This window comes from Gorilla gorilla, chromosome 10 (assembly GCF_029281585.2).
Source record: "Gorilla gorilla gorilla isolate KB3781 chromosome 10, NHGRI_mGorGor1-v2.1_pri, whole genome shotgun sequence".
Taxonomy (NCBI): domain Eukaryota; kingdom Metazoa; phylum Chordata; class Mammalia; order Primates; family Hominidae; genus Gorilla; species Gorilla gorilla.
Genome location: NC_073234.2, coordinates 47,769,211 through 47,791,159, shown reverse-complemented (window position 1 = coordinate 47,791,159; position 21,949 = coordinate 47,769,211). Strand labels below are relative to the sequence as shown.

At 42.0% G+C, this 21,949-nt stretch overlaps 1 protein-coding gene across 15 annotated transcripts in view; it reads right to left on the bottom strand.

The window, feature by feature from the left end:
- The window catches only part of LOC101153190 (cyclic AMP-dependent transcription factor ATF-7), a 121,635-nt gene that overhangs the window by 51,271 nt on the left and 48,415 nt on the right, over positions 1-21,949 (bottom strand). Inside the window, exon 1 of one of the 15 annotated variants that reach the window (XM_063693956.1) lies at positions 7,190-7,254. The exons of the other annotated variants lie outside the window; for them this stretch is intronic. The gene's annotated coding sequence lies outside the window, so the exon portion shown is untranslated. Of the gene's footprint in view, positions 1-7,189; positions 7,255-21,949 lie in introns of those variants that run through there. 15 annotated transcript variants of the gene reach the window in all.

Here is a 21,949-nt window from a genome sequence, read left to right as displayed (position 1 = left end):
ATGAATAAAGTCTTAAGATTTTTTCACTTTTTTCTTTTTCTTTCTTTTTTCTTTTTTTTAGAGATGGGGGTCCCATTACGTTGCCCAGGCTGGTCTCGAACTCGTGGGCTCAAAAGCAGTCCTCCTGCCTCAGCCTTCCAAAGTGCTGGGATTATAGGCATGAGCCACCATGCCTGGCCCTTTAAGACTGAGGTATAAAATACAGAAAATGGGCTGGGTGCAGTGGCTCACATCCTTAATCCCAGCACTTTGGGAGGCAGAGGTGGGCAGATCACTTGAGGTCAGCAGGTCGAGACCAGCCTGGCCAACACGGTGAAACCCCGTCTCTACAAGAAATACGAAAATTAGCTGCGTGTGGAGGCGCATGCCTGTAGTCCCAGCTACTCGGGAGGCTGAGGCACGAGAATCACTTGAACCTGGGAGGCAGAGGTTGCAGTGAGCCATCATGCCCCATCTTTTTTTGTTTTGTTTTGTTTTTGAGACAGAGTTTTGCTCTTGTTGTCCAGGCTGGAGTCCAATGGCGCAATCTTGGCTCACTGCAACCTCCACCTCCCAGGTTCAAGCGATTCTCCTGTCTCAGCCTCCTGCATAGCTGGGATTACAGGTGCCTGCTACCACACTTGGCTAATTTTTGTATTTTTAGTACAGACGGGATTTCACCATGTTGGCCAAGCTGGTCTTGAACTCCCGACCTCAGGTGATCCACCCACCTCGACCTCCCAAAATGCTGGAATTACAGGTGTGAGCCACTGCACCCAGCCAAAAAATATAATTTTAAGGAGATATGACAAGTAGTAGATTATGCAGGGCTGTAAGTTTTCAAAATGTACTTACAATGTTGGCCGGTGCAGTGGCCCGGCCTTTTTATCATATATTTTTGAAAACCGTATTATAATATCATTAATTTCTTTTGTAATCCTATGTATTTCATGAATTTAAAAATATTACTCTAGGCTGGGCATGGTGGCGCATACCTGTAACCCTAGCACATTGGGATGCCGAGGCAGGTGGATCGCTTGAGCGCAGGAGTTTGAGACCAGCCAGGGCAACATGGCGAAACCTATTTCTAATACAATTCTTATCTTATATGCCTAGGGGGAGAATAAAAGTTTACTGAAGCTTTCTGTCAAAGTGATCGCCAGGCCAGGTGCAGAATGGCTTGAACCCAGGAGGTGGAGGTTGCAGTGAGCCAAGATCGTGCCAATGCACTCCAATCTGGGCAACAAGAGCAAGACTCCGTCTCAAAAAAACAACGAAAAAAACCAAAGTGATTGCTAATTTGGCTATGTTTTATATAGTCCTTATATTTTCTCTCATTTATTAAGAGTTAACACTTCAGAAATTCTCTAGGATACTCAGTCCCAGTTGTCCTATCCTTGGCCACAGCTGGGGTGAGTGGGCCTAAGCCAGGGGGCTGTGGGTGCTTGGTGCGCCCTCACTCATGGCAAGGGAAGGGTGGGATGAACCCCCATAAGAAAAAAATAAATTCTCTAGATTAGTCATAAACTTCATGCATAGGAAACCATCCCTCTGAAAGCAATTTCTCAATTAAAATAGCTAAAATTATTATCATAGTATTTTTTTAATAAGATGGGATCTCATTATGTTGCCCAGGCTGTTCTTGAACTCCTGGGCTCAAATGAGTCTCCTGCCTCAGCTTCCTGAGTAGCTGGAACTACAGGTGCACACCATTGTGCCTGGCTAAAAATAGCTAAAGTGTTACTAAGTGATAAAAATCGTGACCTAAGTAAAAATATATTCTATTTAATTAAAATGGGTGAAGGGACTCCCCAAAATATTTCCTTTTTAAATTATTCCCCATTAAAAAATCTAGTTCCCTTATGTGTTTGTTTTCTTGTTTGTTTGAGACAGGGTCTTGCTCTGTTGCCCAGGCTGGAGTGCAGTGGCATGATCTTGGCTCATTGCAACCTCTGCCCTCCAGACTTACGCAAGCCCCCCCACCCCAGCCTCCCGAGTAGCTGGGACTACAGGCATGCACCACCATGTTCGGGCAATTTTTGTATTTTTTGTAGAGACAGGGCTTCACCATGTTGCCCAGGCTGGTCTTGAACTCCTGAGCCCAAGTGATCTGCCAGCCTTGGCTTTTCAAAGTGTGGGGATTTACAGGTGTGAGCCACCCTGCCCAGCCCCTCATTTGTTAATACCCTTAAAGGATCTTCCTTTGTTCTTTGGCATTACCTATGTCTAAGGTTTTAGCAAATAGCCACTCACTCAGGGAACACACTCGCCCTCACTGTAGGGTAAATATAATAACCATCCCCAAGGCAGCAGAAGGCTTAATACAAAATCAGGACAGTTTCTCTCCTCTCCTTTATGCCAAGACTAATTTGCACCCCCATCTGAAGACTAAGATCATCTAGATCTGCACTATCTGATATGGTAGCAACTAGCCACACATAGCTATTGAGTACTTGCAATGTGGCTAGTCTGAATTGAAATGTACTGAAAATCAAAACACACACTGGATTTCAAAGACTTAGTAAAATATCTTGTTAATAATTTTTATGTTGATTACATGTCAAAATGATACTATTTTGGATATACCAGGTTAAATAAAATATATTATTACAATTAGTTCCACTTGTTTACTTTCACTTTTTAACGTACTACTAGAAAATTAAAACTTACCTATGTGGCTCACGTTTGTGGTTTTCATTGTATTTCTTTTGGACAGCTCTAATCTACATAATATGCTCCAAGATCCCACGGGAATTTTAATCATGTACCAATCTTAAATCTTCCTCCCTAAATCCATTTTCTTTAAATGCAGTTTAGAGTATGTGGCAGTGGTCCTCAACCAGAGGTAACTCTGTCCCCCATGGGACATTTGACAATGTTTGGAGACATTTTTGTTTGTCACAACTGGGAGGATGCTACTGGCCTCTAGAAGGTAGAGGCCTGAGATGCTGATAAATATTGTATGGTGCACAGGACAGCCTCCCAAAACAAAGAATTGCATAACTCAAAATATCAGTTGTGTTTGTTGAGAAACCCTGATACAGAGTAACAGGGGAAGAGAAAAAGAAAAAAAGCTGCTTTTTAGTTTCCTTTTCCAAACTGCCAACACATGTTTTTAGACCTGAAACTTGGAAGAAAAAAAGCACAGGCAAAAAACTTCCAGCCTTATTTTATAAAATGGCTGATGGACTCCAGATCTGCAAATACTTAGGATAGGAAAATTAGGAAGATGGAGACAGAAGGCACTGTATTTGGGAGAACAGACTGAATGGAATTCTCATGCACTGCCTTGTTAGTAACAAAAAGATAATATAGAAGAAGCTAATCAAAACAATTTTGGCTACTTTTGATTTTTACTCCCTTATGAAGAAAAAAAGTAGCAAGAAAGGAGATTCTTTTCATTTAAGAAATACTAAGAAGCATAAAATAGAATGTCAGGACTATGAGGAAGTCAATCTGAAAACTGATACTACCTCCAGAATGGACAGGGAAAGTACATTTCCTATTAACAATTAACTTTCCATGAGACTTCTTTGGTAAAAACTCTTTTCATTTCTAGTAAGTTTTACTCTCACCTATCCTTCCGTAATAGGAGAATCTAGAATCCCTCCTCCTCACAAACTTACTAAATGAACAGAGCTAAGTAAAGAGTTAGGATGGGCTGGGCGCAGTGGCTCACACCTGTAACCCCAACACTCTGGGAGGCTGAGGTTGGAGGATGGCTTGAGCCCGAGAGTTCAAGACCAGCCTAGGCAACACCGTAAGACCTTGTCTCTATTTAAAAAAAAAAAAAAAGGAATGGCCTGAAGAACACAGATGGTGGAAACTGTAAATAAGGAATAAATCTCAATGAATAAAGTCTTAAGATTTTTTCACTTTTTTCTTTTTCTTTCTTTTTTCTTTTTTTTAGAGATGGGGGTCCCATTACGTTGCCCAGGCTGGTCTCGAACTCGTGGGCTCAAAAGCAGTCCTCCTGCCTCAGCCTTCCAAAGTGCTGGGATTATAGGCATGAGCCACCATGCCTGGCCCTTTAAGACTGAGGTATAAAATACAGAAAATGGGCTGGGTGCAGTGGCTCACATCCTTAATCCCAGCACTTTGGGAGGCAGAGGTGGGCAGATCACTTGAGGTCAGCAGGTCGAGACCAGCCTGGCCAACACGGTGAAACCCCGTCTCTACAAGAAATACGAAAATTAGCTGCGTGTGGAGGCGCATGCCTGTAGTCCCAGCTACTCGGGAGGCTGAGGCACGAGAATCACTTGAACCTGGGAGGCAGAGGTTGCAGTGAGCCAAGATCATGCCACTGCACTCCAGCCTGGGCGACAGAGTGAGACTCCATCTCAAAAAAAAAAAAAAAAAAAAGCAAAAATCCTTAGTGTACATCTCAATGAATTTTTAATTTTTAAATTTGCGTATACCTGTGTAATCACTACCCAGTTCAAGGCATGAAACATTTCAGACATCACAGAAGCCTCCCATATATCCCTGTTTTCTTAAGCTTTTAAGTGAAATAATTATTTAAAACAGTACAGTACCTTGGACACAGCACATATTCAACTAGTTCCCTCCTCTTTACTTTTTTAAAATTTTACTTATTTATTTATTGAGATGGAGTTTCACTCTTGTTGCCCAGGCTGGAGTGCAATGGTGTGATCTCGGCTCACCGCAACCTCCGCCTCCTGGGTTCAAGTGATTCTTCTGCCTCAGCCTCCCAAGTAGCTAGAATTACAGGCACCTGCTACCACACCCAGCTAATTTTTTGTGTTTTTAGTAGAGACAGGGTTTCACCATGATGGCCAGGTTGGTCTTGAACTCCTGACCTCATGATCCACCCGCCTTGGCCTCCTAAAGTGCTGGGATTACAGGCATGAGCCACCGCACCTGGCCTCCTCTTTACTTTTTTAAATTTCAAGAGAGACAGGTATTATAGTAAAAAAGTGACATTTTTTTTTGCAGGATAATTCTAAACAGGTAAATGCCTAGAGATACTACAGTTCTTTTCCTAACCTCATTTAACCTATTCTCTAGACGTATTTTCAAACAGCAGCACTGAACAGACCCGAAAAGAAGGCTCAGGGCAAATGAGACGTAAGGCCAAACTAAAACTAAATTTTTGGCTTTTGACTCTGAGCCAGGCACAAGCATACGGAGATTAGGAATCTAACAGTTTCAAGCTAACTCCTTGGTAAAGCATTGTGACCAATGAAATTTCTCTGCAATATGCACTCAACTCCTAGCCAGATACATTCCTGAAATGTTGCTTTTGGCCACCACAGCACCCGTTTTCATGAGGATTTGCCTCACATTTAAAAACACTCTTAATATCCTGACCTATGATGAATTCATGTCCCTTTCCTTGTTTTAGAAGAGTAGACTGGGGTAAGAAGACAATCAGAACTCTTTAGTTATTAGGAAATGAGCCCTGAGTACGTAAACTATCAAGAAATAATACAAGGAACTGAGTTTACATTTGTGATAGTCTGAAAAGTAATTTATGCTGAAACCTAACTACCCCTTTTCTCCAAAGTTTCTGGGTTTGGCAGTACTTCATGGACAGAATTGCTTTCTTTTAATTCAGTATCTATACTTGGGCTTTGTTTTTTCTTTACTTTTTTTTTTTTTTTTTTTAGACAGGGTCTCACTCTGTAGCTCAGGCTGGAGTGCAGTGATGTGATCATAGATCACTGTAACCTCAAACTCTTGGACTCAAGCAATCTTCCCACCTCAGCCTACCAAGTAGCTGGGACTACAGGTTCGCACCACCATGGGTTATTGTTTTGTTTACTTTAGAGATGGGGTGTTGCTATGTTGCCCAGGCTGATTGTAAACTCTTGGCCTCAAGTGATCATCCCACTTCAGCCTTCCAAAGAGCTGGGTTTATCTGCGCCCATATACTTGGGGGCGTATTTTGATGAAAGGAAATAGTATGAAAAAGTCACAGAAGACAGCACCACTGCACTCCAGCCTGGTCAACAGAGTAAGACTGTCTCTTTAAGAAAAAAAAAAAAAAAAAAAGTCATAGAAAACTTGAGAAAAACTATGAGGAGTAAGTTCTAGAATACAGTGATGCTGGTGCTGAGCAGGTGAAGGAAGAAATAACTGATCTTTTTTTTGAACACTATTTAATGAATCACTTCAAGTGATCACATATTCTGAAAGAAGAAACTGGAAGATCTGTAAAAGTCTTGACAAGGCTTCTTGCCCTCACTGCAGTGCTTCTGTTCCCAATGTCAGACATCATTTAAGTTTGGGAAAGCAGGGAAAGGGAGAAGAAGGAAGGGATTAAATACACACATACTTCAAACCAAACATAACTTTCACTTCTACCTTGGTCAATCCTAGGCTCCTGCTCTCTACTTCAAGATGTTTAGCCAATGATGGGAAATAAATAAATAAATAAATAAATAAATAAATAAATAAAAGGAAAAAAAAGATGCTACTGTTTGCTATGTGAGTCACACATCCTGCTTTGAATGTTTCATGGCTCTTAAATGAATCATTTCAAAGAACAGGATTGTTCAACAAATAAAATACAACCACAGCAACAGTAGCTCATATGCTGCACGTGTGAGCGAGATAATTTATAGAGGAAAAACAAGAACAGAAAACTTTCCCCCAAAATACTCAAAGATAAAATGTTGTCAGGGGAATGAAGGAGGACAAACTAAACAGAGGAGCGGGGACAACCCACCAAACCGTACCTAAGGTAAATTCATTTGTCTATGGATTGAGGAATTTTCTGTTTTGGGAAGGCTGTTGGAATATCTTAAAGATTCTGGCAGCTTAACAAATAAGTCCACTGTATAAAGAAAAGGAATTTTGAAAGCAGAGATATTATTTGATAGCTGGTCTAGCTGCCATGCTGCTGCTAGAATGTAAGCTCCTCAAGAACAAGGATCTCTCCATTTGCTTGTTCATGGACAAATCCCAAGCACCTAGAACAGTATCTGTACACAGTAGGTGCTTAATATTTGTTGAATAAATGCCAACTAGCACGTCTCACTAAAGTGCTACAAAGCAACCCCAACCTACAAAACTTTTGCCCATGTAGGCCGGGCACGGTGGCTCATGCCTGTAATCCCAGCACTTTGAGAGGCCGAGGCGGGCAGATCACCTGAGGTCAGGAATTCAAGACCAGCCTGGCCAACATGGTGAAACCCCGTCTCTACTTAAAAAATACAAAAAATTAGCTGGGTGTGGTGGTACGCACCTGTAATCCCAGCTACTCGGGAGGCTGAGGCAGGAGAATCACTTGAACCCAGAAGGCCGGTGAGCCGAGATTGTGCCACTGCACTCCAGCCTGGGGGACAAGAGTGAAACTTCATCTCAAAAAAAAAAAAAAAATTTTTTTTTTTGCCCATGTGTGCAATGGTGGGACAATTTTCATCATCCATAACCAAAAGGAGAGTTGGTATCTATCTTAAACACCAGCTTTTTCCTATGGAACCAGAGGCTGGGCCCAGTCAGGACCAAGAATACCCTAATGCAAGGATGTAAGAAGATCAGAGTAAGAAACAAATAGAATTTCAAAAATTATAACCACAGGAAAAAGACAAAATGGCAGCGATGGGGATTTAAATCATTAGGAAGGATTTGACTCTTGGGGGTGGGGTGGGTTTGAAATCATTCCCAAAGGAGATTTTAAAGGAATGTAAAATACATTACCTTTCTGTCCTCTTGTCCTTGTTTATGATTTTATTTTCTGCTATTCTTCTACTAACACCTTCTACCCAGGTCAGTCTCTTACTGATCTGCAAAGTCTATTTATTTTCAATTTTGTGCCTCCACACACATTCCCATATTCCTTGACATGTGTTCCTCTCTCCATTGTTTACTGGAATACTACCATTTTTCTAGGCCCAGCTGAAATCCAATAGCTTTTTGAAAGCTTCTCTAATGACTCCAATCTTCAATGATCTATCTTTCTTGAACTTGCATAGTATTCAAATGGAAATTTATTTATATAATTATACATATAGAATTTTAGTCTATATGGTCTCACAATTTTTATCTTTTTAAAGTAGACTGTATGGGCAGGCACAGTGGCTCACACCTGTAATCCCAGCACTCTGGGAGGCTGAGGCGGGAGAATTGCTTGACCCCAAGAGTTTGAGACCAGTCTGGGCGACAAGGTGAAACCCCACCTCTACCAAAAAGAAAAAAAAAAAAAATTAGCCAGGTGTGGTGGTGTGTGCCTGTAGTCCCAACTAGGAAGGCTGAGGTGGGAGGATCACTTGAACTGGAGGCAGAGGTTGCAGTGAGCCAAGATTGCGCCATCGCACTCCAGCCTGGGCAACAGAACAAGGCTGTCTCAAACAAAGTAGACTGTGAACAACTAGAGGGTTAAAAACATGTCTCACACTTATTTTTTATCCTTTTCACCTGCCCCACCTCTAGGCTTGCCCAGTTTGGCACTCAATAAATTATTGCTTCAGTGATTGGGTAAAGTTTTATATAGTGACGTAAGAGTAACTGTTGAAAAGCTTTATCACTCTTGGATTCTCAGACCTTAACATGGCACACTTTCAGAAAGATCTGATGGCTTTCCAACTCCATTTGCAAAGTAAATTTCACTTTTCAAATCAGTGAGAAGTAGTGTATCCTCTTGCCTACTTTTTTTGATACCAGATTCCCTTTATTACAGAAAGGCACCTAAGACAATTACAGTATGCTAGAGTTATACTGCTGTTGTATGAAAGGACACTGGTGCCATGGTCTTTGTGGGTCAATTCACTTTCTTAGGGTATCTGATTCCAGCACTGAATTTTATTACCAATTAAAATGTCCTGTGAGGCCAGATACGGTGGCTCATGCCTGTAATCCAGCACTTTGGGAGGCTGAGGTGGGCAGATCACTTGAGGCTAGGAGTTTGAGACCAGTCTGGCCAACATGGCAAAACCCTGTCTCTACTAAAAATATAAAAATTAGCTGGACATGGTGGTGCATGCCTGATAATCCCAGTTACTTGGGTGGCTGAGGCACAAGAATCGCTTGAACCCAGGAAGTGGAGGCTGCAGTGAGCTGAGATCACACAACTGCATTCCAGCCTGGGCGACAGAGCAAGACTCTGTTTCAAAATATAAACTAAACTCAACTAAAATACCTTGTGCAAAAAAATGTGAATTTACAAGCCATTCCCTTTTAAGTTCCTTCTTCACTCCCCAAACCACTAGTGGTAATTTTAACCACATCCTTTTGAGCATTTTCTTTTAAGATCTCAATTATTTGAATTTTACAGGCAGAATATGAGCATCTCATAGGTGTCAAACAGTGTCAAGAACTGGATTCCTCCTTTAAAAAATCGTACACTCCAGTATCTGACAAAAGGAAAAGTATGTTACAATCAAATCAACAAGCTAGTTAAAGGGGAACAGAAAAAGAATTCTAAACCCATAGTCAACACTGAGTTGTTGGGTCTTCATCGTTATGATCTGGGTTTAATAGCAATGCATTATTATTCTACATCAAACTTGTCCAACCTTTGGCCTGCAGACCACATGCAGCCCGGAATGGCTTTCAACATGGCCCAACATAAATTCGTAAGCTTTCTTAAAACATTATCAGATTTTTTGGCGATTTTTTTTTTGTTTAGTTCATCAGCTATTGTTAGCGTTAGTATATTTTTATGTGTGGCCCAAGACAATTCTTCTTCCAATGTGGCCCAGGGAAGCCAAAAGATTGTACACCTCTGTTTTACATTATACAGACCAATGGTATAACTATTTCTCTAAGTACCTAAGTTTTAAGCACTCAGCCATACTGCAATACTTGCTTCTATTTTGGTTCCTTGTTCCTTCCTCCTGACAAATGTGAAAATTCATGAGCCCCATGGGTCACGTCTTCTACCAAGTAAGTTGCAGGTGCCCAATAAATCACAGCAAAAAGGAAACTGAGCTCCAAAGGTCATTTAGGCCAACTCCATCAGGGATTGGGCAATGTAGGAAAGAGGGTGGTAAATATAATTTCTTACCAGTTTGGGTTAAAAAAGATTAGTTTTTTTTTTTTTTCAAATGTTACTTATTATTTGATGGGATTGAGAAATACAACATCATCATAGGTATAGATATACTTAGCCAAAGTCCTGGTCATCTTAGTTTCTGCTATGTGATTCCTAAACACCATAGTCAAGCAGAAAGTATAATTCTTTGCTCTTTCTTCTCTCGCACTCTCTTTTTTTGGGGGTGGGGGGCAGGGGACAGAGTCTTACTTCATCACCCAGACTGGAGTATAGTGGCATGATCTTGGCTAACTGCAACCTCTGCCTCCCAGGTTCAAGTGATTCTCATACTTCAGCCTCCTGAGTAGCTGGGATTACAGGTGTGTGCTACCACACCCGGATAATTTTTATAGTTTTAGTAGAGATGGGGTTTCACCATATTGGCCAGGCTGGTCTCGAACTCCTAACCTCAAGTGATCCACCTGCCTCAGCTTCCCAAAGTGCTGGGATTACAGGTGTGAGCCCCTGTGCCTGGCCCCCTTCTCTTTTTAATAGTACTCTCTTATGACTTTTTTCAATAAGGCTATTGTATCAGCCTGTTCTCTTGCTGCTAATAACGACATACCCAAGACTGGGTAATTTATAAAGGAAAGAGGTTTAATGGACTCACAGTTCCACATGGCTGGGGACGCCTCACAATCATGGCGGGAGGCAAAGGAGAAGCAGAGTCACATCTTACATGGCAGTAGGCAAGAAGAACATGTGCAGGGGAACTCCCCTTTATAAAACCATCAGATCTAGTGAGATTTATTCACTATCAACGAGAGCAGCATGGGAAAAACCTGCCCCTCATGATTCAATTACTTCCCATTAGGTCCCTCCCACAATACATGGGGATTATTACAATTCAAGGTGAGATTTAGGAGGGGATACAGCCAAAGTATATCAGCTATAAACTATAAACTATCAGTCCTGAGAAGACTGTTGTCAATTAATGCCTTGTATAACTGGATTGCTTAGGAGAAGGGAGAGTAAGGCAGTGAAAGGGAAGGGGCAATAGGTTTGAGGAAGACATTATTGGTTTCTTAACCCAACCCCCATTTTTCAACCATTTTCTCTTGCTTGCCTCACTATAAAGGCTGAAAAGCAAGATATTCCTTTTTCCTATGCAGCTGGTATTAAACCTGTCACACAGTTCAGGCCAATAGGACAATGAAATCCACCGTGGTGGGGATGGAGGATGGCTCTTCTGATGTAAGGCTTTTGTCTCCTTATAAAAGGGAAAGCCAGAACAAGAGAGTTCCTGATGCTACCTGCCCCTTATTTCTTTCCCATCCTCTGATAGTGAGGCAACAGGAATGAGGATTAAAAGGTAAAAGCTAAAAATGGTACAGCAGAGAGAAAGAACCTAGGTCCTTGATAAACTTGCTTAGCTGCTGAAACAGTCCTAATTCTGGACACCTTGTGTTATAAATGTTGACACAGTTTGTTTTTGTTTTTGTTTTTGCTTTGTTTTGAGATGCAGTCTCGCTCTCTTGCCCAGGCTGGAGTGCAATGGCATGATCTCGGCTCACTGCAACCTCTGCCTCCCGGGTTCAAGCAATTCTCCTGCCTCAGCCTCCTGAGTAGCTGGGATTACAGACACACGCCACCATGCCCAGCTAATTTTTGTATTTTTAGTACAGATGGGGTTTCACCATCTTGGTCAGGCTAGTCTCGAACTCCTGACCTTGTGATCCGCCTGCCTCTGCCTCCCTAAGTGCTGGGATTACAGGCGTGAGCCATTGCGCCCAGCCTGTGTTCACATAGTTTTAAGCTACTGTTAGGTATTTGCATCTGAAACCATTCCTAACCAATATACGATTTTCAATATGTATAGATTCTACTTCATTTTCTATCTAAGGAACTTAGAAATGGAATATACAATAAATTATTTTATTCTACATCTTCATGAATATTTATCAGTTGTATCCTAATGCAGAATTCTGTTTTCTTTTTCACATAATATACCAAATAAATTCCATCTCATCATCACCTATTGCCTCAAGCTTCCTTAGAAACAATGGCTATACACTGGACTTTTGGGAAGAACAAGATGGTAAGAGAGTGGCACCTTACAATGCTGCTTTGGAAACTGGGGCAGTTAAAGATCACTCCTCACTAAAGAATGGAGTTTTAGACTGGAGCAGCATGTTTTCTTATTTCTCGCTGCCCCTCTTCCTCAATACCCAGTGTTTGGCTTTTTATCAAACTCCAGGGCACTCTTGGGAACTACGCTTAAGAATTAACAAGGATAAATCCATTATCTTTCCTTAGATGGCAGCTACTTACTTGGATGGGTTAAATGCTCAACAAACTTTAAAGGACCAGTGCCTAGGAGGCAGAGAAATCCCAGCAGCAATTCAGCCAGGCCTGGTCCTGTGTCAGTTACATGGCTAATTGCTTTCTCCACAGCTCTTGCCTAATGGTAGACCTTTTAGTATTCTCCTGTCCAGATGTAGCCACTTAGCTGGGGTACCATTAAAGTCCCCAAAGGGATAACTGTAGTTCTTAACAAAGCAAGAAAAGGTTATTTTTTAAATCAAAATAATTATCACACAGCCATATTAAGTTCTTGTTGACATTATACATTTCTATTTTTCAATCTCATCTCTCTCCCCAAATTCTTATTAGGATGTTATGAGGTACAAAATCCTTGAAAAACATATCAAATACTTTTATCTTCTAATTTGCTACACATTAAGTGTTACAATTCCTGGATCTCACAAATGGGTGGGAAGGACAAAGTTCCAGAGTGAAAAGTATGAACCTACTACATTGTGGTTTGGCTTGAGCTGCTGAAAATTTCACTGTGGAAAAACAATACTGTAAATACTTCCTGATAATACAGGAGTTTTAAAATTTTGAATGCTTACAATGCATTCAGAGTAGAGCACATACAAGTCAGTACTGAGACCACAATAACAAAAACCCTGCCCTGATCTTTAAGGCCTTATGCAGTTTAGTACTGTAACAGTCAAGCCAAAAGAAAATATATAACTGGAAGGTGAGGAGGGGGAGAGAACCAATGAACGTGCTCACATGCACTCGTCTCTAAAACCGTCTCTAAACTTGGTTCAAGTTTACAAGGAGATTACGCACACACACACTCTCTCTCTCTCTCTCTCCTTCCCTCACTTTAAAATAATACCAAAATACAGTATTAAGCTTTTGTTTTAAACAAGCTATCAAAGCTTACGGGCCCAGGGACTCGGAAACCACAGAAGAGGTTGCAGCCTGGTAAATAAATAGGCAACGATAAAGGCTCAAATAGTTTGGCAGGTCTTCTATATAAACCATAAACTGGTCAAGTGCTCTAATTCTGCCCTGCTATCTTAATTTAATGCAGCAAAAAATTCTTACCATAATTTGTTGACATATTCATCTGATTATCTTTGTGTCTAACCAGGAAAGCTCTGATAAGCTATCTTTATTTTTACAAAGTCAGGCAAATGGAAAACTTCAATTTTGGATGTTTACTTTCTAACCATAAGTGATATTTTTTAGAATGCTGGCCACAGACTAGAGGTCTACACTAAAAGAAGGCAGGCAGGTAGGCAGGCAGGGGAAAAGAATGAAATTGCAGCTAAGCACTGGGGCTCATGCTGGTAATCCCAGCTACTTGGGAGGCTGAGGCAGGAGGATCACCTGAGGAATTTGAGACAAGCCTGGGCAATATATATTGAAATCCTGTCTCTTAAAAAATTTAAAGAGTAGCCAGGCATGGTGGCACATGCCTGTAGTCCCAGCTACCTGGGAGGCTGAGAAAGAGAGAGAGAGAGAAAGGAGGTTCCCTTGAGCCCAGGTGTTTGAAGCTGCAGTAAGCTATGATTGTGCCACTGCACTCCGGCCTGGGCGACAGAGCAGGGCTCCATGTCTCTTAAAAAAAATAAAAAAGGAATCTACACTGCCTATCAGTAACACTTATCCACATACTTCTAGACAGTCATAGTGATCCAACACAGAAGAAAAGCAGCAGCTGGGGAAATTGTCTTGTTCCTGTCTCATCTCCTGCTGCTCTCCATCACAGTACTAAACTACTTGCATTTTTTCTAAACATATGCTGTTTCATTCTCTTGCATCTGCTATTCTCTTATATGTGGAATGTTCTTCTCTACTTTCTCTGGGAAACTTCTATTTACCTTTCAAAACCTGTTAAAGCATCATTTCCTCCAGGAAGCCTTCTCTGATGTTTACCAGAATTCTCAGTACTTGCAAATATTTACATTATTATATTTATCATATTAGAATGTAATTACATTTTCATGTGTCTGACTCCCCTATAAGGCAGTGAATACTTTCATGTCTTATACATCTCTCTGTCACTAGTACCTAGCATGGTGTTTGGCACATTGTAGATGTTCAAATTTTTTTTTAATTTTTTTTTTGAGATGGAGTCTCACTCTGTCGCCCAGGCTGGAGTGCAGTGGTGCGATCTCAGCTTACTGCAATCTACCTCCGCCTCCCTCGTTCAAGGGATTCTCCTGCCTCAGCCTCCTCAGTAGCTAGGACCACAAGCGTGTGCCACCATGCCCGGCTAACTTTTGTATTTTTGGTAGAGACGGGGTTTCACCATATTGGCCAGGCTGGTCTGGAACTCCTGACCTTGTGATCTGCCTGCCTTGGCCTCCCAAAGTGCAGGGATTACAGGTGTGAGCCACTGCGCCTGGCCACTCAAATATTTTTTATTGAACTGAACCCACAAAGGCTTATGAGGGTCTGACTGAATTGAGAAAATTATTCATGGACTGATTTCTGGAAACCTGACCCCAGGCTTCCTCAAGGTTAGAGATACCAGGCAGATACGTAAAGAATAAAATCAAATGCCTTGATTTTATTTTTACAAGGGATTTGTGTGCACTAAGTCTCTCACCAGAGACATTTGGGAAAACCCATGTTCAATTTTTGATTACGGTCTAAAATGATAACAAATTGTTCCAATTATATAGAACCTGCCACTCCATTATATCATAATGTAGACAAACCAGGAAGTGCTAATGGGATCCTATTAACCTTCATATCACATTACAACAGCCTAGGGGAAGAGAGGAGAGAAAGGAAAATACAAAGGCCATTAAAAATACTGATGGGTGTCAGGCAGGGGCTAAGAGGTTGGAACTTCCAGTCCTCACCTCTAGGTAACAACTCACTACAGTATAGCAATTGGAGATTTCAACCATAGTATGGTAGGCCGATAATGCCTCCAGTATAGACCTGTCCTGCCAAAATACAACATACCAGGTGGCTTAAACAAAACTTTATTATCTCTCAGTTCTGGAGGCCAGAGGTGTTACCAGGGTTGATTTCTTCTGAAGGATGTCAGCAAGAATGTGTTTCATGTCTCTCCTAGCTTCTGGCTTGCTGGCAATCTTTGGCATTCCTTGACTTGTGGCAGCATAAATCCAACCTTCACACAGTGTTCTCCCATGTGCGTGCGTGTGTGTGTGTGTGTGTGTGTATGTCCAATTTCCTCTTTTTATAGGACACCAGTCATATTGGAGTAGGGGCCCACCTTACTTCAGTATTACTTCATATTAACTAATGCCATCTGCAATGACCCTGTTTCCAAATAAGGTCACATTTTAAGGTACCTGGGGTTAAGACTTCACCATAAAAATTCAATTCAATCCATAACAGCTCACAAAGATATATCAATGTTCTAATTCTTAGAAGCTGTGAATGTTACCTTATATGGTGATTAAATTAAGGGCTTTGAGATGAGGGGATTATCCAGATGGGCCCTCAATGCTATCACAAGTGTCCTTATAAGACAGCAGCAAAGGGAGATTAGATACACACAGAGAGGAGAGGGCAATGTGAAGAAAGACATAGAGATTGAAGTGATGTAACCACAAGCCAAGAAATGCCGGCAGCAACTAGAAGCTGGAAGAGGCAAGGAAAGGATTCTCCTGGAGAGCCTTCTCAGGAGGATACGGTCCTCTTTAATATCTTGGTGGGCTTTTGGTCTCCCAAACTGTGAGATAATAAATTTCTTTTCTTTCAAGCCACCTAGTTTGTGGAAATTTGTTATAACGCCTACAGGAAACTAATATACATATTATCTTTTCATAATTTAAACATAATTATCTCCATTCTAAGAGCAGCAGAGGAGCAGGCAGATAACAGACAATAGGTGACAAACTCCAAGCAATTATATCCATAACCACAAACCCCTGTAACCAGCATTTTTTTAAAAGGGAAAGCCAGGCACAGTGGTGTGCTCCTGTAGTCCCAGCTACTCAGAAGACTGAGGAGGGAGGATCATTTGAGCCCACAAGTTTGAGTCCAGCCTGGGCAACACAGTGAGACTCCATCTCTTTTTTTTTAAAAAAAAAAAAAAAAAGGGAGCAGGGAGACAAATCCGCACTGAAATATCACCACCACAACAAAAGAAACTACAGAGTACATCACATTAGATAAGGGTGAATACTATTACATGGCTCTCTAATTTCTATTATATAAAAAATGTGTTTTGGTTGGGCACGGTGGCTCACGCCTGTAATCCCAGCACTTTGGGAGGCTGAGGCAGCCAGATCACCTGAAGTCAGGAGTTAAAAACCAGCCTGGCCAACATGGCAAAACCCGGTCTCTACTAAACACACAAAAATTAGCTGGGTGTGGTGGCGCACACCTGTAATCACAGACACTCAGCAGGCCGAGGCAGGAGAATCGCTTGAACCTGAGAGACGGAGGTTGCAGTGAGCCGAGACAGTGCCACTGCACTCCAGCCTGGGATACAGAGCCAGACTCCATCTCAAAAAAAAAAAAAAGAAAAAGTGTTTTAAGTTGCAATGTAAAATGTATTTCTTACTCTGATTCATAAACCAAAAGGACTGAGACTTCTGGTTTTTGGCTTGGCATATAAAGAGCTTAGAATAACAGTTGTCACTCTATCCTAACAACAAATAAAAAGCTGAACTGAAAAATCTTAACAACTCTTCATAGATCTATCAGAGAAGTGAGTTCACAGGGCAAACTGCTGTTCCCCAAATTGGCAGATATAGAGAATCACAACCTAAAGGAGCAGAAACCCATGAGCTGAAACCTGCATGACAATCAAGTGCCAGGGGAGGAAAACCTGAACTATAATTAATGAAGCTAGAGGCTAAGTGTGGACAAGTCTGAGAGTTAAAAATGCCAGGGAGACCCAGTCACAGAGGAGCCCCCACACCGTTGTGAGTTTTACCTCCAGGTTCTCCCAGCTCTACTAGGTTCTTACGGTGAATATCAGGGGAAATTTCTTGTGCTTTTGGTGGGGGGAAAGGGAAAAGTACAGTAGTCTCCCCTTACCCGTGGTTTCACTTTCCATGGTTTCAGTTACCCATAGTCAACTGCAGTTCAAAAATAGATGAGTACTGGTCGAGTAAGGTGGCTCACACCTATAATTCCAGCACTTTGGGAGGCTGAGGTGGGAGGACCGCTTGAGCCCAGGAGTTCGAGACTAGCCTGGGTGATAGAGTGAGACCCTGCCTCTATTTAAATTTTTTTTTTTTTTGAGAGAGAATCTCACTCTGTCACCCAGGCTGGAGTGCAGTGGCACAATCTCAGCTCACTGCAACCTCCGCCTCCTGAGTTCAAGCAATTCTTGTGCCTCAGCCTCCTGAGTAGCTGGGATTAAAGGTGTGCACCACCACACCCAGCTAATTTTGTGTTTTCAGTAGAGACGGGGTTTCACCATGTTGGCCAGGCTGGTCTCGAACTCTTGGCCTCAAGTGATCCGCCCACCTCGGCCTCCCAAAGTGTTGAGATTACAGGCGTGAGCCACTGCACCCGGCCAAAAAAAAAAAAAAAAAAAAAGATGAGTACAGTACAATAAGATATTTTGAGAGAGAGAACACATTTATATAACTTTTATTACAGTATATTTTTATAACTGTTCTATTTTTAGTTGTTAATCTCTTACTGTGCTGAATTTATAAATTAAACTTTTTCATAGATATGTACATATAGGGAAACATAGTATAGTCATCCCTCCATATCCATGGGGGACTGGTTTCAAGACCCATGAGGATACCAAAATCCACAGATACTCAAGTCCCTGATATAAAATGGTGTAGTATTTGCATATAAAATGTGCATATCCTCCTATATACTTTAAATCATCTCTAGATTATTATAATACCTAATACAATGCCTACATATCACTTCATTCGTGTGGATTCAATGTAGTGCTTGGCAGGCAGCAAATTTAAGTTTTGTCTTTTTGAATTCTGCGGAATTTTTTTTCTGAGTATTTTTTACCTATGATTGTTTTAATCCATGGATGAGAAACCCATGGATACAGAGGGCTGACTGTATATAGGGTTTGGTACTATCTGGTTTCATGCCTCCACTGGGAATCTTGGAATGTATCCTTGTGAATAAGGGGGAACTACTGGAACCATTTTGAAATACCCCAGAGCATTCTGTTCTTCTTTACAAGGCCTGCCCTCAGGAGAAAATACTTTACCAGAGCCTAACCTGCTGCGGTTTTATCATAGACTAACTAACCTGGTAGAAGGGTAATACCCAATTCTACCCCCGTCTAGCCATCCTGTCCCATCCAAGTGGGGAAAAGAAAACAAAACTGAGAAGCACTGGTGAAGTTTATAGTCCAGGGCATAGGCTCACCAAAATATTGAGACCTAATCATAGGACAGTAGAACACTTCCAGTTCCCCTCCCTGTCATACCTCATCACAACTTTACTAAGGACATATTTACCAATTCCTTTTACCCAGTATATCATGTCCACCTTTGAACAGAAAATTGTAAGTCATATTAAAAGGCAAAAATACACTCTGAAGAAACTGAATAAGCACCAGAACCAGTGAGATATGACAGAACTGTCAGAATTAACAGTCCAGGATTTCCAAAACACTACGATTAACACAACAACACGTAAGAACAGATGGATAATATAAGAAGAGAGATGAAAATTCTAAGAAAGAATAAAAAAGAGAAACTTTTAGGCTCCTGAACACATGGAGGTGCAGGAGTGTGACAGGCCCAGGAAGGGCATGGAAGCATTGCACCCCTTCCCACCAATGCATCTCCTTATCTGGTTTTCATCCGTATCCTTCATAATATCCTTTATAATAAACTGGTAAACATCAGCTTTCCACAGGCTTTCTTTATCCATGGCGAGCAGGACAATGTCCTAGGACCCCAGAGAGCCAGGAGAGAGCAAGATCAAAGCCAGAAATCCAACTCTGTCCCTACTGCCCACTGGTCTTTTCCAGTCAACACTTCCTCAGCAAATACATGCCACATAGCCGTGCTGCTCAGAGGTCTCCCGGCTTATATGCAGAAAAGGCCCTGTGGCCCAGTATCACAGTAGCAACAATATTCTCATCAAAGCAGCCAGAGTGATACAGCAGAAGGTCAAGAGACAGAAAAAAGCACTAAACCCTGGTTTATAAGAGACAGGCAGACTTCAAGGGTTGTCTCCTAAGACAATAAGTAAGCTCAAGGGGAAGCTTATAACCAGTAAGCTTCAGAGTGGTGAAAAAAGAGCCTAGCCAGGCCCAAATGGGAAATCCTAAAGAAATAGACATATATTAAAAGAAATAGTAAATTCAAGATGGGGAGCATTCAAGTGTGCAGAGGGTGAGCAAGACTTTAGTCAGAAAATAAAGTTACTCTTTCTTGCCATTGAGCTTAAGCCAAAAAAAAAAAATTAAAGAAAAGAAAGCTACTTGGCTGGGCATGGTGGCTCATGCCTGTAATCCCAGCACTTTGGGAGGCCGAGGCGGGTGGATAACCTGAGGTCAGGAGTTCAACACCAGCCTGGCCAACATGGTGAAACCCCGTCTCTACTAAAAATACAAAAACTAGGCTGGGCGTGGTGGCTCATGCCTGTAATCCCAGCACTTTGGGAGGCCGAGGCAGGCGGATCACCTGAGGTTGAGAGTTCGAGACCAGCCTGACCAACATGGAGAAACCCTGTCTCTACTAAAAATACAAAATTAGTAGGGTGTGGTGGTGCATGCCTGTAATCCCAGCTGCTGGGAAGGCTGAGGCAGGAGAATCGCTTGAACCCAGGAGGCGGAGGCTGCGGTGAGCCGAGATTGCGCCATTGCACTCTAGCCTGGGAAACAAGAGCAAAACTCTGTCTCAAAAAAAAAAAAAAAAAAAAAAAAAAAAATTAGCCGGTTTGGTGGTGCACGCCTGTAATCCCAGCTACTCAGGAGGCCAAGGCAGAAGAATCACTTGAACCTGTGAGGTGGAGGTTGCAGTGAGCCAAGATGGCACCACTGCACTCCAGCCTGGGCAACAGCGAGATGCAGTCTCCAAAAAAAAAAAAAAAAAAAAATCTACTCATACACAAAAAAGCACACTCCAAGCATTAGTTTTTCATACGCAGGGAGTGATGAGTCAGCATTACTCTTGCACCAGAATATACATGCAGGAGGGAAGTCCTATGTGTGCAATAAGTGAGGGCGGGGCTTTAGAAATAAGTCACACTTCACATACCAGAGGACACACTCAGGGAAGAAGGCTTTCTTGTGAAAGAAGTGTGGGTAAGACTTCTTATAGAAGGCAATTCTCACTGCATATCAGAAAACCCACTCAGGGAAGAAGTCTTTTGTATGCAAGGAGTGTAGGTAAGACTTTACCCAAAAGTCAACTGCACATGAGAGAACACACTTGGCAGAGAAGCCTTATAGATGCCAGGAGTTGTGGACAAAGGATTAGGTATAAATCATCCTACGATAAACACAGGAAGGCACACTCAGGGGAGAAGGCGTTTTTGTGCAGGGAGTATGGGCAAGACTTCAGCTTGAAGACATCTCTTACCAGACACCAGAGGACGCACCCAGGGAAGTAACTCTGCTTCTTTAAAAAGCTGTAGCCAAGACTGTGCAACTTGTTTACGGATATATTATGAAGGCAGAAGGGATCCAGAGGGCTAAGAGAACCTGAACTTGGCCCAAGTTATTCCCAGAGATTCTGAGAAAAGAGGTCAAGATTTGGGAAACAAAGATACCAGGTAAGGGGAGGGGATTACCTGGACTCTTGGGGAAATGTGGTCTCTTTCCTACTGAGCTGATGTTCCCAGTGTTGTATTTGTGCCATGCCATACTTCTCAAGGACTGTTCTTAGCCAGTGACTGTGGGCCTGGCACTGAGAGCCTCACCAACCTCCTTAGATGGCACAGCAGTCTAGGACCCCTCCACCAAACCTTCCCTCCCTCTGTTCTTCCCTCTGGCAGCTCTCCCAACCTTCCTTAGTGCTATGGTTTGAACAATGTTGTCCCTTGCAAAATTCATGTTGAAACCTAATCACCAATGTAACATTATTAAGAGAATGTTTAGGATGTGGTTAAGTCATGAGGATGGAGCCTTCATGAATGGCATTAGGTACCCTTATAAAAGGATTTGGCAAAAGATTTGGCATCACTTTACCCTTTCCTCCAACTGCCATGTGAGGACACAGAGCTCCTCTCCTCTGGAGGATGCTATGTCAAGATACCATGTTGGAAGCAGAGAGCAGCCCTTGCGAGATAACCAAATCTGCTGGCACCTTGATCTTGAACTTCCTAGCTTCCACAACTGTGAGAAAATAAATTTCTGTTCTTTATAAAATAAATAAATAAATAAATAAATAAATAAATAAGAAACGCTACAGATAAAAAACACTGTAACAGAAATGAAGAATCCCGACCAGGCACGGTGGCTCATGACTGTAACCCTGGCATTTTGGGAGGCTGAGGTGGATGAATCACTTGAGGTCAGGAGTTAAAGACCAGCCTGGCCAACATGGTGAAACCCCCGTCTCTACTAAAAATACAAAAGTTAGTCGGGCATGGTTGCGCAAGCCTGTAGTCCCAACTACTCGGGAGGCTGAGGCATTAGAATTGCTTAAACCCAGGAGGTGGAGGTTGCAGGGACCTGAGATCGTGCCACTGCAATCCAGTCTGGGTGACCAAGAGAGAATCTGTCTCAAAAAACAAAAAAGAAATGAAGAATGCCTATGATGGGCTCAATAGTAGACTGGACATAGCTGAGCAAAG